Source organism: Pteropus vampyrus, unplaced genomic scaffold (genome assembly GCF_000151845.1).
Source record: "Pteropus vampyrus isolate Shadow unplaced genomic scaffold, Pvam_2.0 Scaffold14, whole genome shotgun sequence".
Classification (NCBI taxonomy): Eukaryota; Metazoa; Chordata; class Mammalia; order Chiroptera; family Pteropodidae; genus Pteropus; species Pteropus vampyrus.
In genome coordinates, this window is record NW_011888795.1 from 7,407,140 (window position 1) to 7,426,597 (window position 19,458).

The 19,458-nt window shown below is 42.4% G+C and overlaps 1 protein-coding gene across 3 annotated transcripts in view; it reads right to left on the reverse strand.

Annotated features, from left to right (window-relative positions):
- Nucleotides 1-19,458, reverse strand: part of ST6GAL1 (ST6 beta-galactoside alpha-2,6-sialyltransferase 1) — a 109,974-nt gene that overhangs the window by 77,914 nt on the left and 12,602 nt on the right. For all 3 annotated transcript variants that reach the window (XM_011381867.2, XM_011381875.2, XM_023525915.1), the window contains exon 2: nt 7,477-7,617. The gene's annotated coding sequence lies outside the window, so the exon portion shown is untranslated. The remainder of the gene's footprint in view (nt 1-7,476; nt 7,618-19,458) is intronic.

The following is a 19,458-nucleotide window of genomic DNA, read 5'->3' on the forward strand; positions in this document are numbered from 1 at the left end:
TTCTGAGCTTAGTCTCAGTCCCCATGGGATCAGTGCAAGGTAAAGGTTACAACTGCCACTGCATAGGAGGTGTTGAAAGTCTGGGGGCCAGTGCAGTCATGTGCTGTGCCCCAAGGTCCGGGCTTCCACATCCCCCTCCTCCAATCTCTTCCCACAGTGTGTGTGAGCCAGTCCTGAGTGCACTGCAGGCTCAGGGAACAGAACTGTGCCTTCAGAGCCTGAGTCCCACTCATACCTGGACAACCCATGCCCAGTGCAGACCTCCAAAGAGCACCTCATTGCCCTGGGAAAGCACCCCCACCTACCCTGGTTTCCATCTCAACATCACAACATGCTGATGCCCAGAGAGTGCCCATGGCAAGCCCTCTCCCACCTCCCACATGCTCCAAAGAGGAGAGCCTGAGCCCCTTCAGGTTCACGCAGCAAGCTGTACACCACACGGTTCCATTGGCCCTAGCAGAGGTAGTATAGCAGAACTCAGACCGTCTGGGTTCAAATCCCAATTGATGAGCCGTGACACCTCTCTGTGCTTCAGTTTCCTCCTTTATACAATGGAGATATTGTTACTACTTAACTCAGTATTATTTGGGGGACCAAATCAGTTAATATAAACTACTTTGTACCTGGTATATAAGTTCTATATAACTGTTATACTATTAGTTTTTCCAGTGCATTAGAGCTGGCTCTCCATATATAAGCGGAAGAAATAGAAGATGCGGAATGTAAAAAGGGCCTGAGGCCATAGCAGCTTTCCTTGAAATTTCAGACCTTTAAACACCGAGAAAACAATTATCTTGAGTCAACTCCAAAAGTTTCTTTATCCTAGCTGCCAAGTAGACATGTTGGCAACGGGCACCAGGAAGGGTCAGGATAGAGACAGAAATTACCACAGCACAGTAAAATGTCAACACTTACAGGTTGTTGGCTCATCTATGGAAAAAAGAAAAAAAAAAAACTCTCTGTGGGAAAATATGCAGCTTTATAAAATATCAGTGTCCTGGAGCCACACAGGACAATGAAGAAGAAAGGAGCTCCTGTAAATGGCTAGCCTGGTCTATGGCAGCTTTAGAAGTGGTGAGAGGAGACTGTCAGCACCAAGTCCTCTAGCCTCTCACATTGAAAAAGTACAGGCAGAGATCTAGATTCACACAATTAGATTTGAGAGGCAGTAAGAGTCACACAACTAGCCATTACAGAAATGCAAATTAAGACCATAAAGAGATAACCACTGCCCACCTACTAGAACTAAAATAAAAATACGACAACATCAAATGCTGGCAAGGAGGTGGAGAAAGTAAATCTCTCCTACATTACTGGTGAGACTGTGACACGGTACAGCAACTCTAGAAATGAGTTTGGCCATTTCTTTAAAAATTAAAAATATACTTACCGTACAACTCTGCAATTATATTCCTGATATTTATCCCAGAAAAACAAAATTTTATGTTTACACAAAAACCTATATACAACTGTTCATAGCAGTTTTATTTGTAACAGTCAAAAATTGAGAACATCCAAAACATCTTTCAATAGGTCAGTAGTGAAATCGTGGTCCATCCACACATGGAATACCTCTTAGGAATTAAAAAAGCAAACTATTGATTCTCTCAGCTACCTGGATGGAACTGAAGTACATGATGATGAGTAAAGAGAAGCCGTCTCAGAAGGTATAACATTGTATGATTCTATTTAAAGAACCTTCTCAAAATGACAAAATTATAGAGATGAAAAACAAGGGAGGGGGCCAGGCCAGTGTGATAATGAAGGGGTAGCATGATGGAGACCTTTGTGGTGTCTGAACAGTTATGTATCTGATGGCAGTGGCTCCACTAATCTAGACATTCAAGAAAATTACATAGAACTATACACACCTTGGACCAATCTCAGATTCCTGGTTTTGATATTGTACTATAATTATGTAAGATGAAATTATTGGAAGAAACTAAATAAAGGATGCACCGGACACCTCTGTACCATCTTTGCAACTTTCTGTGAATTTATAATTGTTTCAAAATAAAAAATGCTATTAAAAAAAAAAAAAAGGTGCACAGCCAGTAAGTAGAGCAGCTGGGACTTTAATCCACATCTTTCTACACACAAATCCCAGTGCTCCAATCAAATTATTTGCAATTTTGTATGCACCTGACATTCTATATCTCCATGCCTTTGCACATACAAACTTCTAACGCAACTGTCCTTCCCCCACCTAGATAACTTTTGATTTCCTCTAAGACCCAGTGCACATACCTTCTCCCCCAGGAAGCTTCCCTGACTTCCCATTCTAAAATTATTGACCTTCCAGAAACATGGCAGAGTGAGAGATGTCCCCAGATCTCTCTTCTTGAAACAACAATAAGCTGAACATCGAAAACTCCACAAAAAATACCTGCACGCAAGCATGTCTGAGCAAGGGATTGGCAAATAAGAGCAACCAGAGTTTACACTTCCATGTTACTTTATTAAGTTTTTAAACTATTTTATTTAAAATCAATATTGTACATCTATTGAAGTGTTTCGAAAATTATTTAAATAAATCAAAGTTAACCAATTAGTTAAGATCTTGTAACTTAAAAATAAATAAATAAATAAAATAATTTAAAAATTACTGACCTTCCTTCGTACTTCTTGTGCACAGCATTTATTCAAATGAATTATAATTATCAATTTCCTTGGTACTGTCTCCCACCATGTGCAAGCCACAGAATTGGGAAATATATTTGCAAACATCTCCAACAAAAAAGTTAGTCTATAGAATACATAAAGAGCTCTTATAACTCAATCATAAGAAAACAACCCAATTTTTTTTTTAATGGGCAAAAGATCTGAACAGACATTTCACCAAAGGAAAGATGCAGATGGCAAATAAGCGCATGAAAAGATGATCAATATCATTAATCACTAGAGAAATACAAATAAAACCACAAGATAGCACCACACACCTATTAGAATACCTAAAATTATAAAAGCTGATTATATCAAGTGTTGACAAGAAAATGGAGCACCTGGAATGCTCATGCACTGCTGGTAGGAGTGTAAAATGGTATAACGTCTTTAGAAAACTTTTTGGCAGCTTCTTAAAAAGTTAAACATACCCTACTATGTGACCCAGCCATTCTACTCCTAGGTATTTACCTAAGAGAGAAGAATGTATATGTCTCCACACTCAAAAACAATTTCACAAATGCTTACAGTGGCTTTATTTTAATAGCTGAAAAACTGGAAACAACCCACCTATCCCCTCCATGTCTGTCAGCAGGTGAATGGATAAACAAACTGTGGTAATTCCATAGAATATTATTCAGCAATAAAGGAATGAACTATTGATACACGCAACATGGAAGAATAGCAATATAATTATACTGACTATAAGAAAAGCACATGTTGTATTATGCTATTTACAGAAAGTTTTAGAAAATGCAAAGTAACCTGTAGTGACAGAAAACAGAGTAGTGATAGCCTGGGCATGGGAAGCAGGACATAGAGGTGCAGGAGGAGGGATAAGGTGATGGAGAAAACTTTGGAGGGTAATAGTTATGTTCAGTCATTTGATAAGGAGAGAATTTCATGAGTGTATACAAATGTCAAAACTCATCAAGCTGTGCAATTTAAACATGTGCAGGTTTTTGTTTGTCAATTATACCTCAATAGAACCATATGAAAAAAATAATGGGTATCATTAATAGGCAACTACTTTGTGGAAAGAATGTTATATAAATAATTATTAATCTTTACATAGGTATTATTCGGCCCATTTGACAGATGAGGAAACTGGATCAGAAAGGCCAGGTAGTTATCTAGCCATGGTTAAGCCAGGCTCAAACCCAGGTCAACTGTCTTCAAGCCTGGGGCACTGTGACTCCTTCCTGAAATGGCGAATTACCAGCATGAAGCCTTAGGTGAGAGTCCCTTGGCCTAAGCAAGTCCTCTAGGAAGGATCTGAAAGAAGGGTGATAGGGCTGGCATCACTGAGAAGCCAGAGAGCTCTGGTATCATTGAGAGGACATCGTCCCCTTTCCAGGTTGCCACTGCCACATATTCCTCCAACAGCCTAATCCCCCACATCACACTTTCTGGGCCAGACAAGCTAAAGCAAGAAATAGGTTGTATCGGCTCCCCAGAACATTCTTCTCTCTGCAGCTAGAATGGCTTGGTGTAAAGGACCCTGACCAGACATTCAGGAGAAGCAGATTCCAGTTTCACCTGTGTCATAGACAAGGCCCTTCACCCTTCTGGGCCTCCATTTGCTCAGATGTAAGATATGGAGGCCCACCGACAAGTTTTCCAAGGAATTCTTTCAGCCCCGATTCATATTCTGAGTGCCTTGCTGAAAGATTTTTCTCCTTCTGAAGTTGATCAAGTGCCACAAATAAAAATGATTCTTATTATTGTCAACAAAGCTGTACACTCAGCTCCCTACCCGCCCCCACCCTGCCATCAGCTCTAGCTCCACAGGCAAAGACACCTACCCAACTTAGCAGTGCCTACCCAAATGGTTTCCTCTGCTCCCTCCCCTCAGCCCTATCCCTCTGCAAGGATCTCCCAAAGACCCTGACCCACCATTTGCTGCTTTGTTTTCCAGTTAGCAGGTTGAGCACTTAAAACTCTGTTTTCAGAGGTCTGAGAACCCTGAGACACATAGAGCAATTTGAGACATAAATTTCCCCTTTAGAATTCTTGCAAGAAAGGCTGGAAATGAGTAGTCACAGGATGATGTATGTCGTATACAGTCTTGATGTAAGGAACTCCTCCCCTTGTCACACCTGTATGACCAAGGCTAAGCCGGAATCTCCTGCCCAAATAGGCCAGGATATTTGGGTGGGCACATAGTAGGCTTTCAGTAAATATCTATGGAATTGAATTAAATCTCTCTTGCCAGAGGAATAATCTCTTGTCCCAACACAGAGGAATACCAGATCCACCTCAGTATGTTCCCCTGGAGAGAGCACTCAGAGCCAACAGGCTGAGAAGGCCCCTGCTTCGAACTGGCTGAGGGACCTGGAGCCACTCCTGAGACATCACAAGAATAAGGAAATACACTAAAAAACTCTGGATGTTCCCAGCTCTGATGCTGTCTTTCCACATAGGGAAGAGCCCTTGGGATTGAAAGGAACAGTATGGCTCTTTGTAAAGCTCCAAGCACTTCGACCTGCAGCTGTTTCCACAGCTTTAGAGATGGAATGATGTTGCCTGAGAGAAGGTACCCTGCTTGTTGGAACTGGATTTGGGAACTCCCACCAGGTGGGTGAGTACTTGCTGTATAAAGGCACTCACTAACTTTGAGAAGCTGTAGAGGTCACAGTCAGGCTTAGCTTACATTTCTATTGCTTAAGAGCTGTGAAATCTTGGGCAAGTCTCTTTACCTCAGCAAGACTCAATTTCTACTTCTGCCACAGGGGAATAGAAATACCTACCTTGTTAAGTCCTTGCAGAATTAAATAAAATTATGCAGACAGAGCACAAAGTATAGAACCTGGAGCCATCGTGAACTCAATCAATACCCTTCCCTTCCTCATACATACACCTGACCTGGAAAACCAAGCCCCTGATGAGGAAAGGGGCTTAATTCCAAGCTCACCAGAGGGGCACCTCATGAAGTGCATTGTTGCTATAGAAGCAGAGGCAGGGCAGAGACTGAGAGGGGTAGGGCCAGAGCTGGCACCCAGAGACCATCCACCACGCAAGGACTCAAGGATGGCCTTGGGGCAGTGCCCTATCCCCATTTCCCCAGCCTGGTTCCCTGCCTCCCCAGGAGCACTCACCTTTACCTCAGGCACAAAAATCACCAACTAGATGACTTTTCTTCTTAAAATGAGGGTGTGGGGACCAGACGGCTTCTATGGTCCTTTCCTCCTTTATAATTTTCTAAACTACAATTCTATAGAGTAAACTGGCGCGTACCTGATATCTTGCCTTCTTTCATCCCTTCCTTCAGGATACAAGAAGGAAGTGAGGAGAAGGAACCAAACAGTCAGAAAGAGAAAGGGGCAGAGGCTGGGGTTCCATCATGCCAATTTAATTAGCTCTAATCTGCAGACAGCAAGGCCTCGAAGAAAGAAGCTGTTATTTAAATTTCACATTTGGCAGGAAGTGTCCTCCTCCCCCCTCTAATCCCTCTATTATTGCTTATGAGTCAAAAGCTCTGATTTCAGTCCTGGTTCTCACAACTAGCAGTGCCAGGACTTCCTTTTCACACTTCTCTGACAGACTTCTTGATTTTTCCAGAACGGAAATTTGCCCCAGATGTCGGTCAGTAAATGGAGAGTTTTCATCTGCCCTTATGAAAGGCTGTCAGTAATTCACAGACTCCCCCAAGGAGCAAGAGCCAAATGGGAAAATGCCAGCGACTTCTTTCCATCAATAAACCAAAGATTTACCAATCAACTAAATCCCCTCCTGCATAGGCAGGGAGCCTTACAGTAGGCAAAACATTTCATTTTTACTGTCTTACAGGACCCTCACGACTGTCGTATGGGATGATAAGCACAAATCTCAGTCATTCATTCATTCAACAAATGCTTATTGAGCACCTACTGTTCACAGGAGGGGAAGCAGAAGGATGTACAGAAGTGACTTGCCCATGCCTCCCAGACTGTTGGCGGAACAAGGGATGTGCTGGTAATCTGAATCTCCAAAATGAAACAGGCCTGGTTTGTAGCACCTGCGTCCGTGGTGTAAATTTTCCCACTACGGTCAATTTCAAGCTTCCAGTTTGCAAAATTCCTGAATATTTAAAAATCTGCTCTTGAGAGCCTTCAGACTAAAAGCCAGTACTCCTGGCTCCTAAATGAGTGTTCTTTCTGCCTCACCACTTTATTTCCACACTGTGGGGGCTTAAAGAGTAACCCTATGAAAACTACCTGGAGGATTGTTAACTGCGGTAGGATTTCAGGCATGTTTTCTTCCTTATCAGCAATTTTTCCAGTGTTCTGTGAGCACTTATTACCTTTGTAATCAGGATGTATCAAGGTAATTAAAGTCATTGTTTTAGTGAGCTCAGTGGAATGTTTGGCAATAACCTCCCCCACATAATTTCTGTCACTGTGTTCCCTTGGGTTGGGAGGAGGGAAAGAGGGAGGGTAGAGAGGGAGGGAGGGAGGGAGAGAGAGTTTCCTAAGAGTCTGACTTTCCTTGCAGAACAGAACAGATGCACCTAAGTTAAGCATTTGCCTAAATCAGGTGCGGTCTTACCTAGAGAATAAATTTTCTACTTTTGGAGTTCAAATTTCACCAGCAATTGAGAAAACACAATTCCCTGTTACAATTCCAAAAAACCTGCTTTGAAAAATTAAAGCCTCTTTTGCCACCATATGACCTTGTCTCCCAATGAGCTCAGGTGGAAGCAGATGGTTTGACTGAACAAGGAACAACTGCTCCTTCTTTCCTGAGCCTTAGAGGAAGAAGTTTACACACAGACACACGTACCCAACAGGAGGCAATCTGCCCTCTATCTCCAACCTGGGACTCAAGGAGCCTTACCTCAATATAGGGGCAGAGACCTGGCACCAGCGCTGGGGCAGGTTCAGGAAAGCCAATTCACTTCAGCTGGGCTCCATGACTTCACTGCTTCTTTCTGAGCTGCTGCTGCTGCAGAACTCTGAACAGTTGGCTCTACCCTGCCTGCCGAGAAAACAAAAAAAAAAAAAGGCAAAGTCACATATGTCAATACATGCAACAGTGTAAGCACCTTTGCCCCTCCTACTCCCAACCGTGGTTCAGCCTCACCTGAAGGAGCCAGTCGCCTTCCCAGGGCTCAAACTGGCCATCTATTCACCCAGACCTACCCCTTCTGGAGCTCAGCAATTTCAGCATGAAATGTAGATGAAGCAAAGCAAACTACTACAGTTACTGAATCCTGGTGCTATTTACTTGCTATCATTGGGAAAGAAAAAAAAAATGTTAAAGCAAGAGTAAGAAGGTTACAGTTCTGGCCCCAAATCTCGTGTCTACATAAGGCTTGTGGACAACTGCTTACAATCAACAAATACATCAAACTTGCACCCAGTCTCCCTTTGACCTATAATATATTGTTTATAATGTTACAAGTGTGAATTCAATTTCTAATTTATTTTGGGAGCATTCTTAACTGAGCCTAAATTTTTAACCCACATATTATTATAGCTGTCTGGGTGGGTAGCATTTGTTTAAAGTAATTGTTATTTTTCCTAGTGCCAAAGAAATTTATGTCCAATCTAGAAATTTTACAAAATATAATTAAGTCAGAAAGAAAAAGCTTATCTATTTTTCTCCACCCAAGATAACTACAGATAATACAGCCTTCCTGATTTTATTATCCAAAGTTTTTACACAGATGCAGTAAAGCCAAGCAATAAATCGTACCCCACCCCCCAAAGGCTGAACATTTACGTCATCTCCAACTTTTTTCGCTAATTACAAATAGTGCTTTGTACAATTTAATCTCTGGGGGAAATCCATGGTTATTTCCTTAAACATAGTCTTATAAGTCAAATTTCTGGGTCAAAGAGTTTCCAAATTTCTCATGTATAACATTTTCAGTGGAAATAAGTGTGGCCTTCAAGGAGTCCGGTTTTTCACATTTCATGCTCATACTTAGCTCAGCCCAAGTCTAAGATAACATCCATGATGATAAAATGATTTCCCCTGATCAAGCTTGGGGAGTGCGGTGAATGAATAAGAACTGATAAGGAGGAAAACTAGTGAGAAATCCACTGAGGAACAGAGAAGAAGTAGTAATACACAAGGACAATGTCTGGAAGAAGGAGACCCTGAGACAAATAAGCATCATTCCGTGAAAGTGCAGATGCTGATAGGAACTAAGTCAGATGAAACAAGCTGAAGTGAGCCCTTTGAGGGGATAAAAATGTCAAGTTCTTACAAAGATTCCGGGCAGAACAGAGCAAACAACAAAGGCATCAGGTGATGTGGAAAAATAAAAAGTTGCTTGCAGCACTTGAGCACTTTGCTGCTGTGTATAATTAATGCCAACAAAACACTAGGAGCCAAAGTTGCTGTGGGCTGAGTGAGCCAGGCCAGGAAGAGATCTCTACCCGCAAATGCAACTGAGCTGGTGGCCACCTGGAAGTCTGCCAGTAAGGAGCCTTCCCAAGGGAGCAGGAGCAAGGTGCTCTCGGGGTACAGGGACTCGGGCTGCTGACCCACCTGCCACGCTCCTTCTCTCTCTAGCCAGCCTCCCATCTCCCTCCTTTTACTCCAAGCCTAACCTTCAGTGAGAGATGGATAATTCACCAAGTAATCTGCTTAAACAGATTTAATGGCATTCTGTGGCCCTGTGACCCAGGCAAAGAAGACCCTAGGGAACCAAGTCTCAGGCCCTTTACTAGCTGACCAAACCCCTTTGCCATTCCACCCCATGAACCCTATGCTCTAGCCACAGTAATCTACAGACTCATAAGGGAATGTGGGGTTTTATTAATGCTTTTAAAATCCTTTGGAAGATGGTTTGCAGACCTCCAACGTTACCCAAATAGGCAAGTCATTCGACTTGCCCAATCTGCCACTACCCCACCCACTTACACTCTTGGGCCTCCCCTGATAAACGAACGGTAAAATTTTCATTTAAAAGCAACTCACACATAAATAAAGGAGTTGGACCAGACACTTTCAGAATTGCAACTATGAAAAAAGACTACAGTGAGCTGGTGGTGGACCCTAGAGCTTGAGGGAAAGGTAATGAGGGACACCATGAGAAGCAAATGCCAAGCACGAGATCAAGTGATGAGGCTATGGGGGGCCTGCAGAAGGAGCGGAAGCTGGCATACAAAGAGCACAAGGAAGCGGTCTGGGGTGAGGCTGACAGGAAACCATACAGCCCCAGAGAGACCAGATGCTTGTTAACCTTTTAGTGTTTGCAAGGCTCGTCTATACTTCCTACTTTTTATTTTTGTAAGCATCCCCTGAATCCCTTCAAAACTCACTGAAGAGCTTGGTTTAGACCAACTCTGGGGGTCCCAGCTAACTCCGACTCACTGAAGCCTAACTGGGTTGTGTGTGAGACTACATGGACTTGCCCATGTCCTAGTATAAGGCTTTGGTCATCCACTGTGGCTGCTCAAAACTTTTTTTTTAATTTTCTTCTGAAGGGTGGGCCTGGGCTTTTGATAGATGAGGCAACTGGATGGGACAGTCCTGGATTGCAGGTGTAATCATGAGAAGCATGAGAAATAAACAATAATAGAGCTGTAGATTTTTCTATTAAGTGGCTGATACTAATTCATATCACCATGTCAGAGACTGTAACAGACTGTAGATTTTTCTATTAAGTGGCTGATACTAATTCATATCACCATGTCAGAGTCACCATGTCAGCTGATCACAGGCTCCTTTTGCATCCCTCTGTCCCTGAGCCATCTAAATACTCATGTGCTTCCTTACGGTTTTTATACAGTGCCTATTTAATGCATCACACTACTGTAACCTGTGTGTTCTGCTCCCTGACCTCCCTCCTATCCCGCAAGGGTTACTGGTTTGACGTCTAGATTTGGTTTCACTCCTATTTTTCCATGGCCTAACCAGCCAAAGTTTTACTTACCTCCTTCCTCATGCTCAGGGCCTGTTCTCTGCTTTTTCTCTCCTCCTCTCACTCCTGCCTGCACTGTCCCACCCACCTTACAACTGCTGGCAGCTCCTCTGCTAATCCCCTTTCTCCTCCACCCTCAGTCAGACCCAGAAGGATCTAAAGATGATTCTAAGGAAGAAAGCAGAAGAATGTGAGGCTGCCTTGACCTCATTAACTCCCTCACACCCCAGCAAGTGTTTCCTTCCGGTGTACAATGTGTGAGACACCGACCATAGACCAGAACTAGGATTTAGAGCCCATCAAGAACCAAGGAACCCAGAACCCACAGAAGTCCATAAAATGAGCCAAGACCACACACCCTAAGAATTTCATGGCCCAGCATCCCCTGACATAAGTATCCTCTTAGCAGGACCATTGCTAAAGGGCTTGGTTCTGAGTCAGAGAATGGGTTAGCCTATCACAGGGACAGGACTCTGGCCTCAGGTCGCTAGCTTAAATGAGTGATCACATGGCACACAGAAGCCTTGGAGTAAAAGATAACCCTGTTAACCCCGAATCCATTATTCCACATTATCTGGAATGTGAGCAATTGTTCTGATTATGTTTGGATACGGAAGCTAAATTAGCTAAGAGCTTTCATTGATTTTTGTGCATAAAACATTCCAGGATCTGGGTCGCTACAAATCTGCTAAGCTCTGCAGTCAGATCAGAAGACACTGCACCCAAAATTTCTGCTAAAATCAGAAAACTTCCTGGATTATCTGTGCCCTCCTCTCCCCTCCCATCTCTTGGGCCCAGATCAACATTATGGGGTCCCTGACCAAGGGTTAGACCAAAGGTTAGCTATAGTGTTCCTTTACTTTTTTTTTTAATTTAAATTTATTTTTTTAATTTAAATTTATTTTAGCAATTACTATGCGCCAAGTACCTTGTGTACTAAATTATTCACTTATTCCTCACACATTTCTATGAGGCGAAAAGAGTTGTCTTCATTTTCAGGTGAGGAAACAGAGCCCAGGCACAAAACAGATAAGTGACTAAGCCAGAATCCCACAACTGGCCTGCCTCACTGAGGTCTTTCTTCCCTGCAGTGTGAGGATAAAGCTAGGCTAAACTCTTTCAATAAAGGAACTGAAATTAAAGGTGAGTTGAACACTGAATGCACAGGTTCTGACAAAAAGAGAAATGGTGTGTAATGATTTATTTTCAGAGAACCAGAAAAGGGAAGTTCTTCTGCCACTGTCATCTGCAAAATACCCAAAGTAGGGTATTCCTGTTCATTTCTCTACAGCAAACAATCACTCAGTTTTCATTGTGCCTTTTTTAGGTGTCAATCTGGCTCTATGGGGAGACACTAAGCCCTTTTTTCAGTCAAAGCAACACACACACATGACTTCAGACCCTGACCCACCCCTCCATGCCCCTAATTTCTGTTACCCAAATACAACGGCTCTTATCTATGTCTAGAGTTGCCTCAGTATATATAAATAGCATGCGTATATGGCTCTTCTTTTTCAATGTTAAATATTACTCTTTGACTTCCTACTACAGAAAATGAGGATTTAGTTCTCTTTTACCATCATCCGACACACCACTTCTACTTTCCAAATTCTCTTAATACAGTTATGCCATTTTTTATTAAGTCAACATTAGAATTTACATTTTTATGATCAAATAAATTATGGTTCACAGATTAGCTATGCAGTGCGTTATGATGAATTCCTCTCCTGTACATTCCTTAGTTGTCAACACTCAACTTTCCGTAAGTCCCTTTTTTTTTGGATTTCTTGAAGCTCTCCATTCTGGAAATTCTGCCCTCCTGCTCCAACCTGAGCTAGTGGCTCTCTGGATTTAAAAGGAGAATCCATTCCTACTGTCTTAATTTACTCCATAATGTTGGGGGAACATAACAATACTAGCTTCCTCAGAAAGAATGTATGGAGAGGTACAATAGCTGAGACTTCTCATACCTAAAAAAGCCTTATTCAACCCTCACATTTGATTAATAATTTGTCAATATAAATTCTCAGTTGTAAATACTTTCCTCTCAGAATTTTAAAGGCATGGTCCAGCTTCTTCTAGTGTTATCGTGGAATCAGATTTCTATTCTTATGTGTAATCAGTTATCCCGCCCCACCATCTATAAGCTTTTCCTGTTTTTTCACAATGATATGCTTTGATGCGTGTCTTTTTTCATTCATGGCCCTGGGCAGTCAAGTGAGTTTTTCAGACTAGAAGCCTATGTCATTCAGTTCTCAGAATTTTTCTTGTATTATTACTTTTCTTATGATTCTTCCTCCCCATCGTCTCTATTTCCTTTTTCTATAAGTCCTCCTACTCGACTTCTTAGAATGATCCTTCCTTATTTTTCATTTCATTGCCTTTTTTTGTTTGACTTTCAGCAAGATTTCTTCAACTTTATATTCTAAATCTTCTACTGATTCATTTATTTATTCTATCATACTTTTAATTTCCAAAAGTTCTTTCTGATTCTCTGCATCCTTTCTCATAGCACAGTCTTTATTTTATTAACATGATATCTTCTCTATGACCTAGTAATTACAGTTTTTGTTAATTTTTTTCCTGCTCCCTACATTGTCTCTATTTCTTGTGAGGATTTTTTGTTTTTTGGTTTTTGTTTTTCTTAATATTGGTTTTTGTTGTTGCTCTTTTGGTTTCTGTCTTTCATGTTTCCAGCTTTGTCAAGTGTCTGGTGATCCTTAGTGGTCTTTTTTAATTTACAAGCATGACACTAAAAGCTGACCAGAAGCTCCACATGTGTGGACAGGGCTGCTGGACTGATGGATCTTACCAGTGGGAGTCTGAGAGTAATCTGCCCATTTTATTTAAAGAATCCTGAATATCAATATCTACAATCCTTTTCTCTTGGGCTATTCAGTTTAGAGACAGAGTAGAGACTCAGCATAGAGACTCCTCTAATCTCACAACCAGGGAACAGGGAGTATAACTCTAGTTTGCCAGCACTGTGGGAACCCACAGAAAAAAGATGGAGAGGGGTGATCTCACTGTCCTGTATGAAGACTTTGATTCACTCCCTGTGTCTTAGAATAATATCTCACACATTCTCGCCTCAGCTTGGTCTGCTGTGCCTGATCTTAATCAGGTCTGAAAATTGAATTTGTTCTTGGAAAGATCTTAAAACAAATTTTAGTTACCAGGGGAAAGGAAAAAAGATTTTTTTTTTTTTTTTACAGGTATGGTTTCAAACGCCTGACATTTAGGAAAGTATTAACTAACACAGGTTCACAATAACTTATCAGGAATTTTTGAGGCTTGATAAGTATTGGAATTCAGAATTCTTCATTTTTTAGAAAAGTAATATGTTGCCTAAATCACATGTTACATCCCTCTGCAACAGGGTCAGGGCAGCTCTCCATAATTATATGGCTTAACATTTCTGCAGCAAAACAAATGAATATTTAAACTAAGTGGATTAAATAAAGATTTATAAATAGGCTCACATCAGTCCCAGTCAGCTTTCGCCACCAAAGAGGTTAAGAATAAAACTTGGTTTTCACAGATTTTTAGATCTGGAAACTGCAGATAAGGGGTTGTATGTGCATTTTCTATGTGCTTCCTACACCTCCTGTCACATTTGGGGCATTTTTACAGGGATTTTTGTCACTCTGTGGAACTGCTTGCTTGCAATGAGATGTGGAGAAAATGAGGCAATTTGAGAGGTGGGTGCTGGGGAAGGCCAGGCTCAACAGGGAGATGGTATAATGGCATAATCACTTAGGATATTTGAGTCTCAGTTTTATGCTAGCAGGCTGTGTTACTTTGGAAAATTTACTTAACTTCTCTGAGCCTCAATTTCCTCATCTATAAATTGTAAGTTGTTAAGATTTAGTCAGCCAACAATTTTGTATTATGCATATTATTGCATTGCTCTGGGTACTAGAAAATAATTATGAACAAAAGAGATGAGATCTCTGCCCTCACAAACAGCTTCCTATCAAGAAGAAACACAGAGTATATTAGTAAGATGCCCATGTATATCACTGAAGAACAACGAAGCTGGATAAAAGGGAAAGAGGGAGGCAGGCACCAGATTATTGTCTTATATGAGGTGATCAGAATGGCCTTTCTAATAAGGTGACACTTAAATAGAAACGTGAAAGAAGAGAAGAAGCAAACAATGAGAATATGCAAAGGAAGGGTATTCTAACTGAAAAGAACAGCAAGTGCAAAGGTCCTGAGGTAAAAATGTGCTTTATGTTTAAGGAGTAAGGTCTGAAGTAAAATAGAATGAAGAGGCAGAAAAGAGAAGGAGATGAAGTCTATGCAGAACTGAGGGCCGAATCGTGCAGAATCTTGTAGGCCCTTCTAAGAACTTTGACTCTGAGTGAAATGGGAGGGCTTTGTTGGTTTTTAGGCAGAAAAATGACATAATACTACATCTTTTAAAATGATCACTCTAGTTGCTGTTTTGAGAAGAGACCATAGGCCCAAGAAGGGGGCCTAGTTAAAAGCTACTCTAAAAATTAAAAGTACAAATTGATCTGTCTTGCATCAAATAAGTAGTCAGTTCCCTGATTTACTCTGCAAGTATAGCTGATATGGTTTGCTGACAGACTGGATGCAGCATGAGAGAATGAGAGTCAAGAGTGATTCTAGAGTTTTAAGCTCTAGCAACTGGAAAAATGAAGTTGTCTTTTCCTGAAGTGGAATGGCTGTTTTAGGGGGAAAAAAAAAAAAAAGCAGCAGTCCAGTCTTAGACTTGTCATCATTGAGATGTCTATTAGACACCTACGGAAATGTGTTGAGTAGATGACTGAATATATGAGTGCAGCATTCAGAGGAAAGTTCTGGGATGGAACTATCAATTGAGGATTGTCACCATGTGAATGGTTCCACCAGGGATTGAGAAACAGAGAAGGGGCCAAGTCCAAGGACTGCTCCCTGGGGCACTCCAAAGTAAACAAGTGAAGATGAGCCAACAAAGATACTGAGAAGGAGAAGCCAGTGAGAGGAAAGAAGAGCCAAGGAGAGTGATGTTCCAGAAGACAAGAGAAGACATTTTTCTCAAGGAGGATGGAACAATCAACTATATAAAATGCTGCTGATAAATCAAGATTAGGACTGAGATTTGACCATCATATATGGCAATATGGAGGTCACTGGTGAACCTGACAGGTGTAGTTTTTGTGGAGTGATGGAGGCAAAATGTGACTAGATGGAGTTTAAATAATGAGAGAAGAAGAACTGCAGGGAGCAAGCACAGGTGACTCTCTCAAGGAGCAGAGAAATGAGGCAGTAGCTGGAGGGGTAGATGAGGTCAGGAGAAGATGTACCTGTGCATTATGTGTGTGAGTGGGAGAAACAACAGCCATAGATGGAGAAAAAGGGAGGGAAGAGGGGAGTGGGGAAGATGAAGAAGGGCGGAGAGGGAGTGGGGGGAGAGGAATAATCCAGTAGATTATTAAAAAGGGAAGGGAGAATTGCTAGAGTCAGGTCCTTAATCAATTAGGGAAACAGGATGCAGTACGAGTAGAGGAGTTAGTCTTAGATAGGAGTAGAAAAAAATTCATCATCCAGAGTAACAGGCAGAAGGTAGAATATAGGGGCATAAATTTGGTAGCGGAAAAGTTTGAAAGTTCTATGCCGTTATTTTCTCAGGTACATGGGAAACAAGGTTCTCAACTGAAAGTATGGATGGGCGAAGAGGTGTTAAAGATTTGAAGAGAGAGAAAGGTGTGAAACACTCATCTAGATTAGAGAATGGCAGTGGTTCTCAACCAAGACTGCCCATTGTAATAACTGCAGATCTTTCAAAAAAGGACACTGCTGCCCAGGTCCATGCCACAAAGACTTGGATTTTATTAGTTTTGGGTGCAATGCAGGCAGCAGCACTTTTTATAATCTCCCCCAAATAATACTAATAGAAGCCAGAGTTGAGAAACACTGGACCAAGGAAATAAAGCAAGATGACCTGACAATACCGAAGTCCACTCAAGGGTGATGGCCATGAATTAGACTGAGACTCGTCAGGATAATGGAATAATTTTCTACAGTCACATTTAGCTGTGTGGAGCAGGCCTGGTGTAGAGCAGGGCTCTCCAATCCCCAGGCCACGTATCAGTACCACACAGGAATCGGGCCGCACAGCAAGAGGTGAGCGGTAGGCAAGCAAGCCAAGCTTCGTCTGTATTTGTGGCCACTCCCCAGCGCTAGCATCTCCACCTTCACTCCACCTCAGATCATCAGGCATTAGATTCTCATAGGAGCACCAGTCCCTGGTGCCAAAAAGGTCGGGAACTGCTGGTATAGAGCTAGAGAGCTGAATTTATCTGGGGTTAAATGAAATACCTGCAAAGCATGTAACACACCTGAACATAGTAAAGAGTTCAGCAAACAAAACCTGCTATGTTTACTTTTATCACCAGCTAAGTGACATATACCAGCCTTGTAGCAAATATAATTTTGGGGTTTTTTTCATCCAAATGGTTCACCCAATTTGTGCATATCACACAGTTTTTAAGTAATTTGGAAAAACTAAAATCACAAATGTATATCCTTGAATATCAAGGAGTCTCCTCTGGGGTGTGCGTGTATGTGTGTGTGTGAGAGAGAGAGAGAGAGAGAGAGAGAGAGAGGGAGAGAGAGAGAGAGAGAGAGAGAGAGAGAGATTCAGCCTGCTTTTGTCAGAGCTCCCTCACTGCCTTCCTCCGTCTCTCACCTGGGACACACTCCCATGACCTTGGTTCCCAACAGGATAAGGAAAACAACAGCAAGGTCCCAAACCTGACTCCACACCAGGGCTCAGCTCCATGGATCAGCCCAGAGAACATTCTATTTTTCATCTTGCCACTTGTCTCTCACTCAAGGCCAGAAGTGACAGGTAGAAGAAAAAGACAGTTTGGTGGGCCAGGAGGGCCCTCCAGCGCTTCCTACCACGGGCGCCTGCAGCCTCACTGTGTTCTCATAGCTTGACCTAGAGAGCACCAGCACATTCCCACTGGTGTTTGAGTACACTCTGGTCTCATTGGGCAGATGGCATGCATCAGAGGGGCCGAGCTCACTCCACAAGGCCTCCTAAGGGCTAGGTACTACGCTGGACCCTGGGCTGTGCGGAGAACCCAGCCAGCATCCTGCTATCCAGGAGGCCATTGTATAACACAGCTAACATTATATAACATAGTGAGTACGTGTAAGAGATAAAAGTCTTCTCTTTCCTTTGGGTGTCATGGATCTGAGGGACTTATCTTGAACTGAGGATGAGCTAAAAGGTCAGTCTAGGCACAGCAGAGAGACCAATGGGATGAGGAAGAAACTAACCACTGCAGCAGTAAGAAGTTAGCTCTCTCAAAAATCACCATCCCCACTACACTCACACACAACACACATTACAGGGCTTTTGGACCCCCAGCAGCATGCCAAGCCCTATCCCAGGCCCTGGAAGAATCCTGATCCTTCCTGGAGCAAATGTAAGTTGCCTCAGGCCACGCTAGCTCAGTGCTGAGGTCTGGCTATAGGGCCACCCTGATGTGTTGTGTCAGAGCCCAATTTCTTTGAGGCCAGGGCCCTGCTTTGTCTTCATCAGTACTCCTGGAGAAGAAACACTGCTCCAGAGTCCTCTGACAACTTTATCCCTCCTGTCCGTTTTCCAGACTACGAACCTCTACCAGACAGATGCAGCAGGAGCCTGCTCACCTGGCAGCTCTGACATTCCTTCCTGTAGTCTGGCATGTCTAGAACACCCTCCTCTGCACCATATAACTCACCAAGCTGTTGACAGCCATCCTGACTCACTTCTCTGTCCCAGACTTTCCCAACAACCCAGAAGGCAGGACTGCCTGCCTCCCTCCCTCCCCACTACTGCCTACCACAGCCCCCAGCTAGTTATCTGAGTCAGGAGAGCACAACTCCTTGCCTGTGGACCAAGTTGTTTATCACAAGCCTGCAGGGACCATGACTGTGGGAGTTTTTATAGACACCTGTGGATACTCTAACAGATGTCTGTAAATTCACAGAAGAGCAGGGAGTGTGTCAGCAATAACAAACCCTTCTGTGTGGCTCTTTCATACTTTCTCATCTTTTCACTTCTATGATCTAATTGGAACATAACAACAAATGCGAGGTTAGACAGACCCACTATTATTATCCCCTTTTATGCATAAGGAAATTAGAGCTAGGATTAAGTAGCTTGGGCCACACAGCTGCTGGATAGCAGAGTCTGAACCACAGTTTAAGCTTTTACATTTACCTAAAGATTTACCTATAAAATTTACATGTGAGATATATTTATATTTCATAGGTCTACCTGTATGGAAATATATAAAATATCTTTACCTATAAAGAACCTATATAAACATGTTTTTACATTTATGTATTTTATACTTTATGTTCACAAAGTTAGCTCATTCAGGTCTCCTGTGCACTGCAAATCAGAGAACAGAAGAACCATGAGCTTCGGAGTGTAGGCAGCTCAGGGGATTCAAATGTCTCACCACTTTGTGACTTTGAGTAGATAAATCTCTCAACTTCAGTTTCCTCATCTGTACAGTAGGGCTAATTATACCCATCCTGAAGGCCGTTGGGCAGCCTAAGGACATCTGTGCGTCATACCTGGTAGCTGTGGGCACTTAATGAACAGCAGCTATTTTTTCATTCATCCTTTGTTCTCCAAGAATAACAAATTACTCCCCATTACCCAGACATGCCGCATAGTTTCACTCCTCCTGGCCTGTGCTCCTGCTGTCCCTTAAGACAAAATGTCCTTTCTCCTTTCTCAACCCATCAGAACTCTTCTCATCCTTCAACATCCAGTTCGACCCTATCTCTTTTGTGAAAACTCCCCGCTTTGTCCTCTGGGTCCCAACACCCAATTGTTCATCTGAGTTATAAAATGTTTTGCTCTTCCTAGAACTGGTGCTCACATAACAGACTTGCACACTTCCCCATGAAAAGACGATGTCTTC